The sequence below is a fragment of the Numida meleagris genome, chromosome 3 (genome assembly GCF_002078875.1).
Source record: "Numida meleagris isolate 19003 breed g44 Domestic line chromosome 3, NumMel1.0, whole genome shotgun sequence".
Classification (NCBI taxonomy): Eukaryota; Metazoa; Chordata; class Aves; order Galliformes; family Numididae; genus Numida; species Numida meleagris.
In genome coordinates, this window is record NC_034411.1 from 40,129,318 (window position 1) to 40,147,181 (window position 17,864).

Sequence of the window (17,864 nt, forward strand, 5' to 3'; positions counted from 1 at the left end):
TGCAAAGAGCAGAGCACTTTGTTTTACATTCATCAAACCAGTTTGCATTTAACCTCTCCTATCAACTGTCAATTAAAAGGATTACTCACCTCTGCTCAAGTAATTGCACATTGCCTTTCTTGGATTTCCAGGGCTTCAAGGTCTCTGAGATGGTTTGGGCTGGATACAGGGGAAGATTCCTACATTGCCATGTAATATCTAGGTTGCCTCTAAAACATTTCTCATCCAGACAAGATGTTATAATGAATAGGGATTTACCTGGGGTCTGAGGGGCCCACTTTGACAGCTTAATCACAGAGGAACCTGTCCATAGCTGCCCTGCTTCCCCTGGAGACCCACAGGGATCATGGCGTGGATTTGGGATTTAGTCAGTGAATTGTTCCCTGGAGGCAGCTTAGGGAACGTGTATCTCTGTACAGAAACACTGCAAAATTTGTAGAGTTGGTCCCATGTTGTCTACAGAGATGGACTCTACCGCAGATGTTGGGTCACTCTGCAAGGGAGGTGCCATGGCATGTACCTTACTGCCCCTGCCAGGTGACCCACCTAGCTGGGACACCAGGCACACCTGCAGTCTTTATTTTTAAGGGAAATTAAAAAAGAATAATAATAAAAGAAGAGGAAGAAATAAAGAATTAAAGTACTTATCTGTAAAACCAATACAGGACCAGATTCATCCTCCAGTTTTGTAGTGCCTACAATTTCAGGCCAGAAGGGACCGTCCAACACCCTTCAGTCTGCCATCTTGCATGTAAGTAACAGATCCTTTCATTTTTACTGCTTTTCCCTACAGTTGACTCAAGAGCTTGTGTATTCAAAAGGTAGCTCACTCTTGTTTTGGAGTGTTTTTCTCAAAACATTCGTTAATCATCACTATTAAAAATGTGAGACTTCCATCATATAAATTGATTTGGCTTTGATTCGCCTCCATTGTTTCTCATTTGGATGCCAGGTTAGGTAGCCATTTGGGTCCACCATTTAATCCCTGTCAAGTTGCATATACATTTTAATTCAAGCACCATTCCAGATCCCTCTTGCCAAGCTAACCTCTCTGAGACACTCCCTGGAAGGTATTGCCTTTGGCCTATTAATCATATTGGGATTGCTTTCTGCATGCTCCAATTTTTCAGTGTGAATTTTAAAGCATGGACACTAGAACAATATGCTTTTCCAGTCTGAATTTTCCATATCTTGAGTGGTGTGAATTACGCTCCCGTCCTTCCTCTGTTCCTATCAGCTGAATCACGTGGCAGAGTTTCCAGTATTTCACTCAAGACTGATGTCAGGCTAGCTGACATGGAGGAACCCGAGTCATCTGCTTTCCTGTTTGGAATACTGGCAGAAAATCAGCCTTTGCCTAGGCTCCTGGAGTGGCTGAGAACCACTCCGCACTCTTGCAGATGAGCTAATGGTCCCTGCAGCCAGGTTCTGTGGAGCCCTGACCTCTCCATTCTCTGGAGACATGGATATAAATATTTTTCTGTCTCTCCAAAGTTATTCAACACTCACTCTGCTTACTAATGGAAAGTATGCACTGTCCTTGTTAAAAATAAGGATGTAAATTATTTGTTTCCAGTTGCAAAACAGAAATATTTACCCAATACCTCCGCCTTTCTCCATCACTGATAATTTCATCATCACCCTGTAATCACACTTCCCATCACCAGAAGCTCTTTTCTTTCTTTAAAAGCAAACACTTTTGTTCTGAATTTGCTTTTTTCCTGACATCTTTAGCTTTCCTTGGCAGTTGCCTAAATTTCATGCCTCGTGGTTACTATTTCTCGCAAACTTTCCTCCTTTTTTTCCCATTTGTTTCACACCAGAAAGAAGAGCATAATTTTTCATACTGTTTTCATCATGCCTCTGATCCAGCATTTGAGGTTAGTAGCATTTTCTGAATTTCAAAATGCGAGCATAATCAGATCCAGGAGGTCTAGACTGAAAACCATACCTATTCTGCTTAGAGAACTATAAACCACACCAGTGACTGACTACTAATATTCAATTATTTTTTTTATTTAGTTACAGTATTGTTAACTATTTTGTAATATATAACATAAAAAAATTTTATACTGCAACTCTGCATTTTCATTTTTTCTCAGTTGAACCTCAGCTTTCCAAAAAAGCCTAGCCTGGCTTAAAACTTCTCAGCCTCAAAACTTAGGCAGATCCCTAAGTTTTGGTCACACTCCCTGCTAATTCTCCATTACCCAAGGGTAGGAACAAACCTTCCATCCCTGACAAAGGGAAGAAAACCTGCTTGCTTACTAAAATAAGCCAGTTAATGGCACACCTGTGTGACATGGGATATTTTCCCTGTTTTCCCTCTCACATTGCCATGGCCGCCCAGGGAGTCTCCATGAGGCTTTCTGGGGCTCTCCAAGGTGGCCATCATCAGCACGAGGCCTGAGGGCAGCATTCCATACGAACACAATGAAGGACTTCTTTGCTTTGAGGATGACAGAGCACTGGAACAGCTTGCACAGAGAAGTTATGGAGTCATAGAATCAAGGATTCTGCTTCTCTGTAGATATTAAAGACCTGTCTGGATGCCCACTTGTGCAACCTATTGTAAGGTATCTGCTTTAGCAGGGAGTTGGATTTGATGATCCCCAGAGGTCCCTTCCAACCCCTACGACTCTTATATGCTGTGATCCCTGCTGCTACACTCTTCCACTGCAGAAACCAGCCCCAGCCAAGGGTGGTGCTGGTTGCCTGATGGCAAGCACTTAAAACTTCTGGTAGAAGCTATATAAAGCTGGGACATGGAGCGCCCCATGTATGGGCAAAATAAATAAAGAAATAAAGAAATAAAATTCTAATTTCCACTTCAGCTAGATAAAAGGATTTCATAGGTCTCCTGTAGATGAGTGTGCTTATTTATCGAGATTCCTTAACCAAGCTTTCAAAAACCCCAGGGAATTGCAGGCCTGAGGATTTTGTTCAGAATCATTTCTGGTGTTGGTAGTTTTTAAAGATTTCTGTCTATTCTGTGTTATTTCATTAATAAACAGATTATCATAACATGCGATGGGCAAACCCTGAGCCAGGGGCATTGTTAGAAAATCAGAACTGAATTATTCAAATCTTAGATTAAATAATAATAATAATAGAAGACACCATATATAAAACCCAAATTTCTGAGGCAGTAAAAGCTTAATTCTTTATTTATAAAAGCAGTGTTTCTGAAGACTCACGGGGATGATTCTGCTGCAGCTTAGTTTTATTTAATCAGGCTTTGAATTAATTAACATAATTAGTCACGATGGGGGGGGGGAGGATAACTCGGACTGATTTTATGGAGTCTTTTGTTCTGCTGGTTCAGGTCTTACAGCTTGATTTATATGTGGCCGGAGGGGTTTATTTACAAGAGTAATTAACGCTGCATAAAATTGATTACAACCTAATTTTAACTGCAAAACCATGTTGCTGTTTGCTTTCACCATGAGGAACTGCAGCAACTTCAGGCGAAATTCAGCCGAGCCTAATCCTGCAGATGAGCAGCAGTGACTGATGGCCAGGAGTACCCTGACCATAGTGATGGGCTGGAATCCCCTCATTTAAAAAGGAATGTAAGTAAGGCCAAGAACTGTGTTAGCAGGACTAAATTCAAAGGTGAGACTAAAGGAACAATGGAGCAAATCACAGCGGGGGCATTTCCACTTCCGCTGCTGTACAGGGACAGCTCTGTGCCTGAAGGTGGAAATAATAGAAAAGCCAAGTAAATCGTAGAATCATAGACAGGTTTGAGTTGGAAGGGATCGTTAAAGGGCATCTAGTCCAAATCCCCTGCAATGAACATGGGCACCTACAGCTAGATCAGGTTGCTCAGAGCCTTGTCCAGCCTGACCTTGAAGATCTCCAAGGATGGGGCATCCACCACATCTCTGGACAACCTGTTCCAGTGCATTATTGTGAAATAAACTTTTTTCTTATCTCCACATTCTCTCCTTGGACAGAGAAGTCAGAGTGTAGTTTTTATTTGGCCAATATTTGGCCTAAGCAAGTGCCCACTGCTTGTGGGCACCAAAAAAGAGGAGGCATGAAGGGCCTTGCTGTGGAAATTCCTATTCTTGGCTTTCCTTATAAGTAACAGTGAAGTCAAAAGAATTCTAGGCATTGGTGACCTGCTGAGTTGCCACTTATATGTAGCATATACAAAATGCACGTAGACAGATGTGGAATGGTTGGAAAAAATGGGATGAATCTTGATATTTGATGTGGACTACTTATGCCTACAGAGGTTTCCAGCCAATCAACCTATTTCAGAAATAAGCTACTATGCAAAGTGTCTGGCACTCAGTGTTGATCTTTCAGGTGACATTTTTAATAATCATGCCATCAAAATACAATAAGAATCTAATTTGAATTATATGGCCCTGGATACTTTTAAATAGAGGAGATGTGAAGTTTCTAAACAAGATATCCTTGAGCTTTGGCTTTGAAAAAGAAAGACTTTCACACAGCTAATGACATCTCATTTGTTCAAAGGCTTAACTCGACATTTCCAAGAGCAGTTCTTTTTTGATGAAAGACTACATGGAAAGAAATGTCATGCGGAAAGGAGGAGCTTGGATTTTTTAGGTTGTTTGGTTTTGTTTCTTTTTCATAAAAAGGAAGAAATGAAGATGGTGAAAAAAGAAACCACAACTAAACAACTTAAAATTTAACAAAGATGTAGCATGTCTCCGTAATGTCTAGCATAAAATAACCATTAAAAATATATTAATTCATGACCCTTAAATCAGCTCCTTCAGCAAATAAGATTATCTTCATTTTCCAATAAAATATTTAATTATTTTTATGCCTGCAAATTTTCCAGTCTAACAATGTTGGTTTTTTTCTCCTTTTTCTTTCTTTTGTGCTAGTTCCAGACAAGGGTCCCATTACCCCACATAATGTGAGGATGAAGCTGGACAGGTGCTACCTGCCTGCATCCCACCCCAGCGCACGAGGTCTGGTCATGCACAGCCCCTCAGCAGGAAGCTGTTTGTATATTTGCACTGGGGGAAAAGGAGAAAGAGCAGGAGGGATTGGCTCCCTCTGCATGCACCAAGTTGTCCACAAGTGCTGCGTGCTGTCGGCAACTTCTCCTTGGACCATTAAGAGCGAGGGCTGGGTAAATATTATTTGCAAATACATTATTTAGCATATGTTGATCTTCTTTACAGAATATGCTCTCTGACTAATCATCTCTGCAGTAGCCTACCAGCCCTAGCACCATTCACATATTATTAGTTGAATAATTTATGAGATCAGCAAAGACAAAATGCATTGAATAATTTATTCAAAGAAAAATTGCTCCCAGTATTTGGTTATCTCTAATTAGAACCTCTTTTCAGCTAGATTACACACATACATGCACGTGCTTGGGCATACGTACTCGTGGGCACATGCAGCATCGCCATCCCTTGCTGTCAGACGACCAGGACACGTCTGCACACTGCAAAATGGCTTTTCCCCAGCCCTCCTGGCATGTTTCCAGCCATCCCCTTTCAGCTGCTTCATCTCATCTTTGGGACAAGTTACACATGAGCTCCTTGGGCAAGGGGAAGCTTCACTGACCACAGTGAGCTGCCAGACAAAGACGTACCGGCATCTTCCATTGGTTACCTGATTTTTCACAGCTAATTTGGGGGCAGGTATTTCAGGTGAAGTGTCAGCTTTAATTCACAACCCCTTCAAAGCTGCCCTCATATGGAGCCATGTAACCTTGCAGCGTCTGGTACCTCCAGGTCAGGGCTGAGGGCGGCAGAAAGATTTTCCTGACAGTGCAGCTGTTTGCACCATAGTGAACCACGTGGAAAAACAAAGGGCTATAATTTAGCCAAGATAACCTTTGTGATAACCTTACAAATGCTGACATAAACCATACACACTGCCCAATCCCAGAAAGGCAAAGACAAACCTTCCATAAACTCGCAAACTACAAAACTTGCATAGTGGCATAACCAGGGGCATTCAAAGTAGGGAGGGATCCCAAATTCCGGTCCAAACTTTAAGCCCCCTGTGACACAGGGAGTGGAAGGTCATCTCCAATAACATCATATGTGCATCTAATGAGAAAGTACCCAAATTAGGCTTGATGTCATTGAGTACCTCAAAGGAAAAATTCTTCCTCCACTGTGTCTGCATCTTTTATTTAGATAGCTGGGCAAGATAAACGGGGCAGATATGCAGAGCAACTCAAATTGCAACAAAGAAAATAAAACAGAAACCTCAAATTGGTCATCTTGAAGGACAAAGCTGTATCTTCTGGGGTTAATTTGCTCCCATTTTTTTTTTCTCGTTCTGCTTTTGTTAGAGCTCCCAGAGCTGCCCTAATGGAAGGAAAAAAGAGTAATGGATGTAATTGGGAACATCCTGAATAACCTAATTCCAGTGTCCCTACGGCATGACTAGACACCTAAAGGATGTCTCCAGAACAATGTCAGCTGGCATGAAGGGCTGCTGCAAAGGGAGCAGAGCTCTCTCTCTCTTTTTAAAAGCTTTGTGCTACTTCCATTTAAAAAAAAAAACATTGCTTGGGAAGCATTTTCTTTTATGTCTGGCAGGTTTTCCTTCTTGCCCTTTATATATGATGTGTTACAGCGAGTGGAGTTCATCCCCTGGTTAATCACCCTTTCTGTTGGCAGTGCACAGACAATACATTGTTTTGTATGTAGGATTCAGGGACCCAAGTGTCAGAGGAAGTCAGTGTTGGGAGGCAGCACTCAGGAGTGGGAAGACAACCCTGTGGCTGAGCATCTTGCTGGGAGATCGGTGTATGACGCTTCTGCTCCACACACAGGTTCCTCAGCACAGCAGTGGCCATGCAGGTGCATGAGCACAGCAGGAGAGTGCCAGTTGCATTGCTGCCAAAAGCTGTGTGTCCAGAACTGCATCCCAGTGGCCCCTTGGATTTCATTCCTCTGGATGCTTTCTGGAAGAACGGGGACAACTGTGAAGTGCCCAGGCCCCCAGCAACAGGGATGCATCAGTAAATGCGAGTAACTCAAGGAAGTAAACGGTTGGACCAGGCTGTCTTCAAAACTGTCCTGACTGTCTTGTGAGTTCCCTCACTTCTAAGAACTGGCATCAGTGAAGTATATGGAATGGGGCAGATTTTAAATTCCCCACCTGGAAAGCAAATACCAAAGTCACAAGCTGCTGTCGCCTTTGGTACCTGCAGGGACTGGCCCCATCAAACACAGTTAGCACATGCCAGGGAGAGAAGGACCTTTTCTTCAGTGTTTACTGCATCTTCTGTCCAGCATCCTTGCACAGCACTGAGCAGGGACAGTGATGTGTCAGCTCCAGGGGTGACACTGCCAGGATGCAGCATGGTGCCTGGGCACTAATCATTATTTTTAACACTACATGCATGCCAGGGTATTTTAGTGTGTAAGGATGTGCAGTGCCAAGTTGGGTCAGAGCTTGAAGTTAGATTATTTTTCCATAAAGTGAGAGCTTTGCAAATTTCAGGCTTGGATAAATAATTACTGCCCTTTTTTTAAGGATTTTATTTACAAGAGCATCAAAATGAAAGTGACAGCAGTGATAGCAAGTAAATTACCACTGCCTAATTGGGCCCAAAGATAATTTAGGGCCTGAAATGTCCCTTCGTGTAGACTGACAGAGAAAAGAAAAGCATACCAGACACATGCACATTGGCTTTACCAGTTCTTAAATTTCTTATTTTTCTGCTAATCACTGAAGTGTGAAAAACATGCTATGTTCTTCCCTGCTGCTTTTTCTGTAACCAGATACTTGTAGGACTTGCAGTTGGAGATGTTTATTCATCATTAGACACAGAGACAAAGTTATCAGGTACTATTTGCTGACATTGTCGAGTTATAGAATCATTAAGGTTGGAAAAGACCACTAGGATCATCTAGTTCAGCCATCAACCCATTCCCACCATGCCCACTAACCATGTCCCTCAGTGCCACATCCACATGGTTTTTGAGTCTCAGAAGCTCTGCTGCTCTGAACATCTCAGGCAGTCCTGCTCAGTGATGGCTGGATTCAGTGCTAAAAATGCCAGTATTGGCTGCTGCGCTCATGAATAGACCTCATTCCTTGACAGTGAGAGCCCAAAATGTCACAGAGGCACTTGTACATCCTTGCAGAACTGTCCCTCAAAAGTGAGCAGCAGAGGCAAAGCCCTTATCACCATGTCACTGGTTATAGAACAACAACAACAAAAAAGCCTTTAATTATTGCACTGGAAACAAAATTACTTACATGTGGTAGGTGCAAAGGGATTCACCAGCAAACTATTTGATGTAGGCTCCTAACTGAATAGAAATGTTGATGGCTTCAAGGTTTTATGCCACAGCAGTTTAGATCACCAGGACTGAATAACTATTTGAGAATGAACTTTTAAGTTAAAGGTTACTGTTCTGCATGTCCTAAGGGATTTTGTTCAAACATAAGCTCGTTTGTTTGTTGGCTTGTTTTTTAAAGATATAAATGGAGATAATTTCTCAAATAATTTCATAGTTTTATAACGTAAGGTGCACATAACAAATCCACAGATAGAAGAATATAGCCCCAACCTCTACATAGCATTGGAATATGACTCTAAAAAAACACAAGAACATTGAGGGAGCATGCCTTATCCCACAGGATTCAAGACAAAGAAAGGGCATGCCAGGCTGTAAAGTTTAAAAAAGCTCTGTGACTGAATTACATGAAAAAGGGCTCAATCACAGAAGAAAATACAGCTAGGTTAATGGGGAAGATGTCACTTTTACAGGTGTAGAGACTTGCTAGATCCGATTTATCATCAGAAGCCAAACTTGTGAAATTTACCTTGCTCTCTAGCAAAAAAATAAATAGAAAGCATCATTCTAAAAAGAATGCTTTAGAAAAACGAATAATCCTCTTTTCATGGAATTTCATTACAGAAAGGGGCAATTCTGCACACATTTTATCTACTTCTATGAATAAATGTGTTAAGCTTGAGAAGCTGGAGTCCATTATATGGTTCTGCAGTCAGATAGCATGAGTCCCTGTTGCTTATGCAGCTATTAGATGTTTTATTATGCAGCAGAAATGCAGCAGAAATGCAATGAGACCTCTCAGAAGGTCTGCAAATCCAGCATGAAAGCAAAATTTTAATCTTTTTTTAGCCTTGCTTTTGTTACTGATTTCCAGTGTTTTAAAAAAAAAGGGAAGAGGAGAGCCAAAAGCAAGGCGTGATAGAAAGCTCACTGTTTCAAGCATGAATTCAACCCTGAAATCCTGCTGAAACTGGTGAGTTTAGAGCGCAGCTCGAATGTAGGAAGTTTCCCGAATCCACAGAATCGGGCTGTGGGGTGAACAGAGGGCAGAGCTGATGGAGAAGCAAGATAATACATGTCCGTACCTGCTGGAACCTGTGATCTGGAATGACAACTGCAATACTTTGAGTGCTTTTTCCCACCACTTTTGCAGGGTACAGGGACTCCTGGATCTGTTTAAAGAGAAATCCGTGACCTGTACCTGACCTATCTTCAGATCACCATCAGCCTGCACAGAGAGTGAGAGACTTTGCTGCTGCAGTGCAAATTGTTAAATATTACTGTTTTCTCTGGGGAAGAAGCATAGGCATGCTGTGGTTTTTCCACTGACCACCAGAGGACAAAAATGAGAATTTCATCTTTCTGCCCCAGGGATGGGGCATGGCTGCGTCCATTACCTCTCTGGGAAACCTGCTGCAGTGCTTCATTATCCATAAGGATAATAATTGTAAAATCTTTTCTCTTACATCCAATCTCAATTTCCCATTTTGGTTTGAAACCATTTCCCCTTGTCCTATCACAACAGACACTGCTAAAGATTCTGTCCTCCATGTTACACATCTGTCCACAGTCCACTTGAGTAAAATTTAAGCCTGGCAATGAGAAATTGGTAAAATCCTCAAGAAAAGAGCTCTGGAAGTACAGGTGAAGAACAGTCTCCTGAGCAGTGATCACTGACCTACCGCTGGACCTCAGAAATCTCTGTGAGCTTCAGCAGAGGTTAGATGCTCGATGCAGACGTGCCTTTCTATAACAGAATAGAAGACAACATGGTTTACTAGATACTAAATGTATCTCACTCTGTACTACCTATTAACATAGAGTCACTTCTAATGGTTCCTACAGATTCTTTTAACAGTTGTGTTGGACTGTTCCATAAGGACTCCAGTAACTGTTTAAGGACAGGAAAAAGTAAAGGAATTTAATGCAGTGGATATAGGCTGCAATCTTTTTTCCTGTTTCTTACAGTACAGTATTTTTAAATTCACAGAATCACAGAATCTCCTGAGCTGGAAGGGATCCGCAAGGATCATGGAGCCCAGCTCCTTGCTCCACACAGCACCACCCCAAATCCAAACCCTATGTCTGAGAGCGGTGTCCAGACACAGCTTGAACTCCAGCACTCAGGGCTGTGCCCACTGCCCTGGGCAGCCCATTCCATGCCCTCTGGTGCGGAATCTGTCTCTAACCCCCAGCTGCCCCTCCCCTGACACAGCTCCATGCCGTTCCCTCAAGTGAAATTTAAATACATATGTATGTGTATCCCTGAAGAAAATGACTTTCAGTTTGGTACAAAATAAAATTCTGTACAACAACCAAATCTGCACACATGTCCTTTCTGTTGCACAATGCCTCATGCTACCTTCCTCCTTTCTCTAGAAAATATACACTGAAACACAAGTGAATATATGTACTTTGTTTTTATTCTGAAACACTACTTCTTGCAAAAGAAAGGAAGCCTTGAGAGTATTTCCAACCATCTTTTATAGTTCCTGAGGCTATAACTAAAACATGTTTTCAATGCAAATCAGGAGACATAAATATTTACAAATTTTGTGCAGTGCCTTATTTTTTTCCCTTGAAGTCCAAGAGGATCTGGTAGAAAATAACAACTCCTTCCCATGCAGCGTCAGCAATTACATTTTCATTTACAGAGAGAAAAGCAAAACATGGTTTTCCTTGCAACCACAAATACTAGACTGCATGTGTATGAATAACTGAGAAGGTGCAGCATGACTTTTCACTGATGAAAGGCACCAGGCCAGTATTCTGTGAAGTTTGCCAGACAAATTCAGGCAGGGCTTCTTCTCCCTCTATTTGTGCTACCCACGTGTCTTGTGCTGCATGATTTATTTATTAAGAATATTAAGCTTCATTCAGGTTAGTGCTGAAAAAGGGGAAAGCAATATATTTGCATTGTAATTTCTGGCTGCTCTCACCTGCTGGGTCTGTAGCTTGCTGTTAAGACAGATGTGCATAGCCAGAGAAGCTGTGTGAGCAAAGAGGCATGCAATAAAATTCTATTAAAGAAAAGCATCACTACTGTGTACTAGAAGGTATGCTGGAATCAGGGCTATCAGCTTCCTTGGAAAGAGTGTACACGGTAAACATTTCTGAGAAGTGCCTAGCAGTTAGATGCTTTGACTCACAGGAGAAGGCTGTAGCATGCATGACTCCCATTTGACAATACCACTTGGATGAGACAAGCAAAGGTTTCTTACTGAGCACAAGGAAGATGCTGTTTCCAATGCTTTCACTGCTTGTAATGTAACTCTGAATCTTATTCACTTATTTTTCCTCCTAAAGCACTTTCACTTGCAGTTCTGTGAACCTACCAGAATTAGGGCTTTCATTTTTTCCTAGGAGGAATTTCACAGTTCTCCTCTGTTATGGAGGAAGCCTTTAAAATATTGTCCAAACCTCAAAAAAAAAAAAAAAAAAAAAAAAAAAAAAAAGAGGAAAGGAGAAAAGAAAGACACAACAAGTAAAAAAAAATCCAACATCTCTGTTTTTATTGACTTCATTNTCTGAATCTTATTCACTTATTTTTCCTCCTAAAGCACTTTCACTTGCAGTTCTGTGAACCTACCAGAATTAGGGCTTTCATTTTTTCCTAGGAGGCAATAAAAACTTATCCAAAGGGTTTTTTTGTTTGTTTGTTTGTTTTTCCTCCAGAGACCAAAAAAAAAAAAAAAAAAAAAAAAAAAAAGAGGAAAGGAGAAAAGAAAGACACAACAAGTCGAGTAAAATCCAACATCTCTGTTTTTATTGACTTCATTATTTCATCTGGAAGGCTGACACTATGTACACACACATTTTTGGCCACACAAAGCAGCTGACAATACTCCAGCCTGCATGTCACAGTCACTCTGGCTCAGAGTAGCAAAAGTATTTGTTGGAAAGATTACTGTAAATGGTTGCACAGTGTCCCACCAAACACCTCGTCAGCACCCCTGCTGAGGTTTGTGTGGTTCTGGGCTGTAGTAGCCTGGCTGAGCCCAGATAAGCCCTCACTGGTCCTGCTTTTACTCTCATTGCTGCTCACAGGCAGGCAGTCCACATTCTTCCCAGCACTCCGAGTCCTGTTTTTTATGAAGTCCTGAACTACTGAAGCCATGTCCACCAAGGCATCTGATGGAAAGGCATGAGAGATGTCACTACCATGTGCCTTATTAACTCTCCACAGGTTCCATAGAACATGACATAAGCGCCCTTCTCAGTGTAGCTGTGCCCATCTTTGGTCTTGTAGCATAGCATCCTGCCTTTCCAGCACTGAAATACAATCTTGTCTTGTGTCAGACCTGCTCGTCTTATTCTTCAAAGGCATAACAGTGAGGCACCAGAAGAAGCTCTGTGGCTCCCATCCCTATAGCCCTATTTTCCTTAGCTATGGTCAAAGGAGATGTGTCCAGGTTGGAAAATAAACAGGTCAGGGATTGTTCTCTGGAACTGAGGGCAAGTGGCCCAATACAGCCCACGTGCCTCTCTTTTCCAGGAAAATGGGATGGCTGCCTCCAAGCTGCCTGTGGGGAATCACAAGGGACATCCACATCCTAAGTCACTCCTTGAGTGCATCCATTGCTCCAAGGAAACTATTCACATGAGCACATAAATTACGCCTCTTTTTTTTTCTAACAGACCTCTTGGATCCAAATCTCCTTTCTTAATGGTATAACCTGTGGGTGTCCAATCTTTTGGCTTGCCTGGGCAGAACTGAGTGAAGAGGAGTCGTCTGGGCCACATCTACGAAGATTGCTCCAAAAGTAATGCCTCCCAATTCCTTCCATGGAAACTATAACCGATACAAAGAGTACAATAACACTAATAGAGAAAATTCTCAGCTACAAAACACTCTGTTTCAATATTGTCACCACCATTTGCTGTGCTTTTTCTCCAGCAATGAACAAGAGCCTGTGTGCCACACTCATAACAATCTGCACCAGTGAAGGTGACCCACTATTGCTGTCACCCCTGCTGAGGCATACCACCCACCGCTTCACTGTGCCCACATCCACTGTTTGGTCTTTGTAAATGTTCAGCATGCATCAGTGAATGTCTATGGATGCCATTATTTCCACATGGAGGAATTCAGTGACACACCTGTGCTTCATAAGCACTTCCATGTCAGACGCCATTTTGTCAGACTGCCCCTCTGCTGCCATCTGTCACACAGCAAAAACATGTAATGGAATACTGGTGTTAAGGTTCAGTCCCTACAGTCATACCACCAAAATCTCATTTCTGACATTGTGGTTTTTTTGTTGTTGTTGTTTGTTTTTTTACTAAAATGTAAAAAAAAGAGAGCAAAAAAACCAAAAATTCTAGTGGGATATGTGACCCTGTTTTTGTGAAACTAACACATCACTCTGATTCTTAGTGAGTTCTCAAGTTGTTCATCAGAGACTTTTGATGAAATTTACTCTTCCTGTGCTTCATTCCTAAAAACACTTGTTCACAAGTGTATGGACTGCCAAAAAGCGATGACAAGAATAAGGCATGACTGTGAAGTGAGGGATATTTCACTCAGGTAAGAAAAAATGACCACGAGAAACAGTCTATAAAGCCCTGTTTGAAGGTGGCACAAGGAAGATTTTCTTTTCTAGACATCTAGGAAAAACATTTTATTCATTTTGTTTTCTCCCTTTTACAGAGTTTCAGTTAGTAAAATAGTTAGTATTATCCAGATACAATTCACAGAACACTGTCAGACAAAGGACTGGTGGGACATGTGTACACCCTAATGTCTTGGCCTTGCTTTTTCACGTATTAGTGTACATCAGTGAAATCACTATACAAAATCTGTGCAAGATCGGAATCAAGTCTACATGTAGTGACCATTATAAAAGGAAAAACCCAAGTGCTTCCTTCCCATTATACCACATGGCATCGTTGGCCAAGCAGCATGCCAAGTCGCCTTCAGGCGTGTGATTAATACCAACAGAGTTCCAATAAAGCTTGCAAAGTTCACAACCCTGATCTCCCAGGAGAGTCAGCAATAACAACGAGCGAAGCCTAAATGACGCTGTTCTTCATCCCCCAGTCACCAGGGGCTTCCTGCCTTTTCCTCATTTCTGAGTATTAATCTTCATTTCTTTTCCAGAACGATGACATTTCTCAGCAGTGAATATTTTTATCAGCTTGCTACTTACACAAGACACCAGGCGCCCATTTAAGAATCCATTGAAAGAATTTTGCCTTGGATTGCCACTTCCATTTCTTTAAAATCTATTTATTCTCTTATTTACACACTGTTTTCCAATTTGCTGTGGTCTGTTTTTTTTTGTTTTTTTTTCTGCTGTAAATAACAACCCCAAGCTCTTTTGCTGGGGCAAAGGGTTTCCTTTCAAAGATATATAAGTTATACCACATGTCTGTAATGCACAGCACTAGGTGCAGGTCCCTTTGCAACCTGGCTAGCAGCTAGCTAGAACATCAGTTTTCAGTACAAGGGGAGAACAGTGAGAGTAGATTTGTACTAACGCACGGCCAAATCCAAATGCTTTTACCCAGGCAGAACTCCCAAGGGCCAAATCCTTGTTTACACAAAACCTCTTTATACCAATCCAAGAGTGGAAAGAGAACTTACAGTGGCTACAAGGACATGTTTGCTGATCAAGCTGGAATTTAATTTTATAAAGGGTTCCAATACCAGCATCTAACTGCAGTGTTCTGGGAAGCCCTGCATTTGCGGTGGAGTACAGTAGGGAACCAAGCACTTAAATCGTCAGCGACGTAGTTCTGGTAGAATAAATACAATTCCAGCATGGTTTTATTGCCAGCAAGGTCTGACATGATACTTAAAGCGGAGTCAAATCTAATGCATTAGGACATTAATTGGTCATGCGGAGGTGATAAGACACACAGGTTTGCATTGTTTCACTGTATACACAGATTTTAAGGGAATGTAAACAAGTAAAGAGAACTGCTGGTTTTGTATGGCACCATCCACTGCCCATCCATCCCTGGAGGCAGAAAATGAGAGGTGATGAGCAGGAGTCTGATCTGGGATGGCAGATCCATCTATGCCACAGGAAAAACAGACACTTCACTAGGAATTGGCATCATCTTTAACAGTGTGGCACCTGTCACTGGCCATTCTAAGCACAGACTGATTTACAAGCCATGCAGCCTTCTCAGCCAGCAAGATTGGCTCAAACTTGTGATTTCTTACCTCTGTAGAAGAGATCCTGAAGTACTCTGACTCTATTGTAACCTGCCCTTTAGAGTTACCAGGCAAATAATGTCTCTCCACACAGCTCATCTTCCGGCCCTCCCACCTGGCAACTTTAATTTTACAAAAGTTATTTGAGAAAACATCCATGGGATATTTAAAATGAAGGATCACATGAATCATGGAATCCTTGGAGTTGGCAGGGACCTTTAAAGGTCATCTAGTCCAACTCCCCAGCAACAAATAGAGACATCCACAGCTAAATCAGGTTGCTCAGAGCCTGGTCCAGACTGGCCTTGCAAGTGGGAGACAGTTTTGCAGCACCTAGAGCTCCAAACAGTAGAGGCTGTTCCTGTGCGGGGCTTAATTAAATAATCCCTAAGACCAAACAGGCAGCAAAAGGGCTCAATCCACCCCATCCTCCTCAGAGGACTCTGTGGCAATTCCTCTGGTGTTTGCCTTGCAGCATATGGCACAGCAGCCCTGCTCCCAGAGGTGTTGTTGTCCACATTATAGTTGTTATTTTTTAATTGGAAATCATTAATCATATCCATACTGCTTCGCAAGCACAGAGTCAGTGGGTACTCTCCCTTTGCAGGTTAAACGTCCAGAAAAAGTGAGCTGTAAAGTCAGATATTGATATTTGCTACTTCACACTTATCTCTACGTTGAGTTAGATGTATCTAATGTGTTTTTGTAGTTAATCCTTCTGTATGCAACACTTTGGTTACCCACTTGTCCTGCAGTGTTTACATTACAGGAAAAAGAGCAGGACTGGGGCCACCTCCAGTCTGTTGTCCAGACACCAATCACCTTTCCAAGGGTTCCAGCGGTCAAAATTCCCTCATCCTCCATTTGGCAGAGAATCCTGCTTGGAAAAGTAGGAAAGTATGAAAGTGGGAGTCCATTGCAGCCCAATCCCAGGCCAGCATAATCTGTCAGGGAGGCACATCCTCCAGTAGCAAATGTTTCAGTGCTGAGAACAAGAAATTATTCTGTGGAAAACTGAAGAATGGTCTGCCCATTTGCCCAGGGGAAAGTCTTTTCCAAACTCTAATCTGTAACTACCTGCCTTAGGTCACGTAGCACAGTGATTTATATCCCATGACCCTATTGAATGTAACACTTTTCATTATCTATCAAAATGGTTAATCCTTCTTGACATCTAGGCCCTACTGTGGGACAGACCCTGGCACATTCCAGCTGCTTTGGGCCATTCTGTTCATCTTCAGTAACCAGAAATCCAAATTATCCTGGAAGATGTGAAATTTCCAGGTGGTGTAGACACAACAGCCCTTCCCATTACTCCACACCGGCATCGCTTGTGCCCTCTGTACAGCCTGCTGGGATTTCTGCAAGAAACAAACTTGTATGATGCGGTCATTCTCTGCTTTCTTTTTGACAGTAGGATGTCATGGAGAAAGCAGAACAAAACAAAAAAAGACCTAACTTCATTAATCATATATCCATCTGAAATTGTGTGACTACACACATACGTGTGTTTAAAAACTTGGCCTAAATGAGGAGGCCCTCCCACTCAACGAGATGAATACCCCATGCAGATATATAAAAGTGACTTTGCACAGAGGAAACATCTGCCAGCAGGAGGATTAAATAAACCAGAGATTGAGCTGGGACGAGAAAAAGAAGAAAAGGATAGGAAGGAAGCAAAGCTAACAATTATATGCAGAGAGCTGCTTCTATGGAAGCTGAAGTGGGAGGGGTATGCACGGAGAAGCATTTGTTTGGGTTGTCAAGAAGAACAGAAAATAGAAATTGTGGCAAAGGGGGAAAAACAATAAATTTAGATTGGTTCAAGTACTCTTTGAATAGAAATATAAGTTTTGAAACTGAAAATGCTTGTATCTGACCAGGACTTCTCTATCAACTCATCACAGAGCCATCCTATCTTCTGAAGACAGAAGAAGAGTGATGGTCCCACTTCAAGGCATGTTGAGTCCTAGCACCCCAGAGGCTTCCCAGCACAAGCACAGACACATGCACGCATGTACACATACATGCATAAAGAAACAATGTGTGCACACATGCACATGTGCACAGAGTGACAGGAAAATGTTCAGAAGTGCATTTAGCTTCTCAGGAAAACTGTGCTTTGCATAATGGACCGTGAAAATAAATCTGCACAGACTGCACTGGTATCAAAAATCTATACCAACAGCTGCTTGGTAGCCACCTCCCCTGGCTGCTGAATACCAAGCAGAGCACACTATCTGCTGGCCCAATTTGCAATTCTGCTCACCTTGAGTTGAGAAGAAGCAGCAAACACCCTCAGAATGACAAGCTGATAGTAGCAATACTGCAGCAATACACCGTGGGAGTAGGCAAAGGAGAGAGAGAAAGGGCATTTCCGAATGAGATCAAAGCACAATGCTGACATTATCACAGCCCAGGGAGAGGGCTGAAAA

General features: G+C 42.1%; 1 long non-coding RNA gene across 1 annotated transcript; it reads left to right on the top strand.

Moving 5' to 3' along the window:
* LOC110397225 lies at positions 3,462-10,487 on the top strand. The gene is made up of 3 exons (XR_002437639.1): positions 3,462-3,572; positions 4,869-5,119; positions 6,791-10,487. It is a non-coding gene; the product is annotated as an uncharacterized LOC110397225 (long non-coding RNA).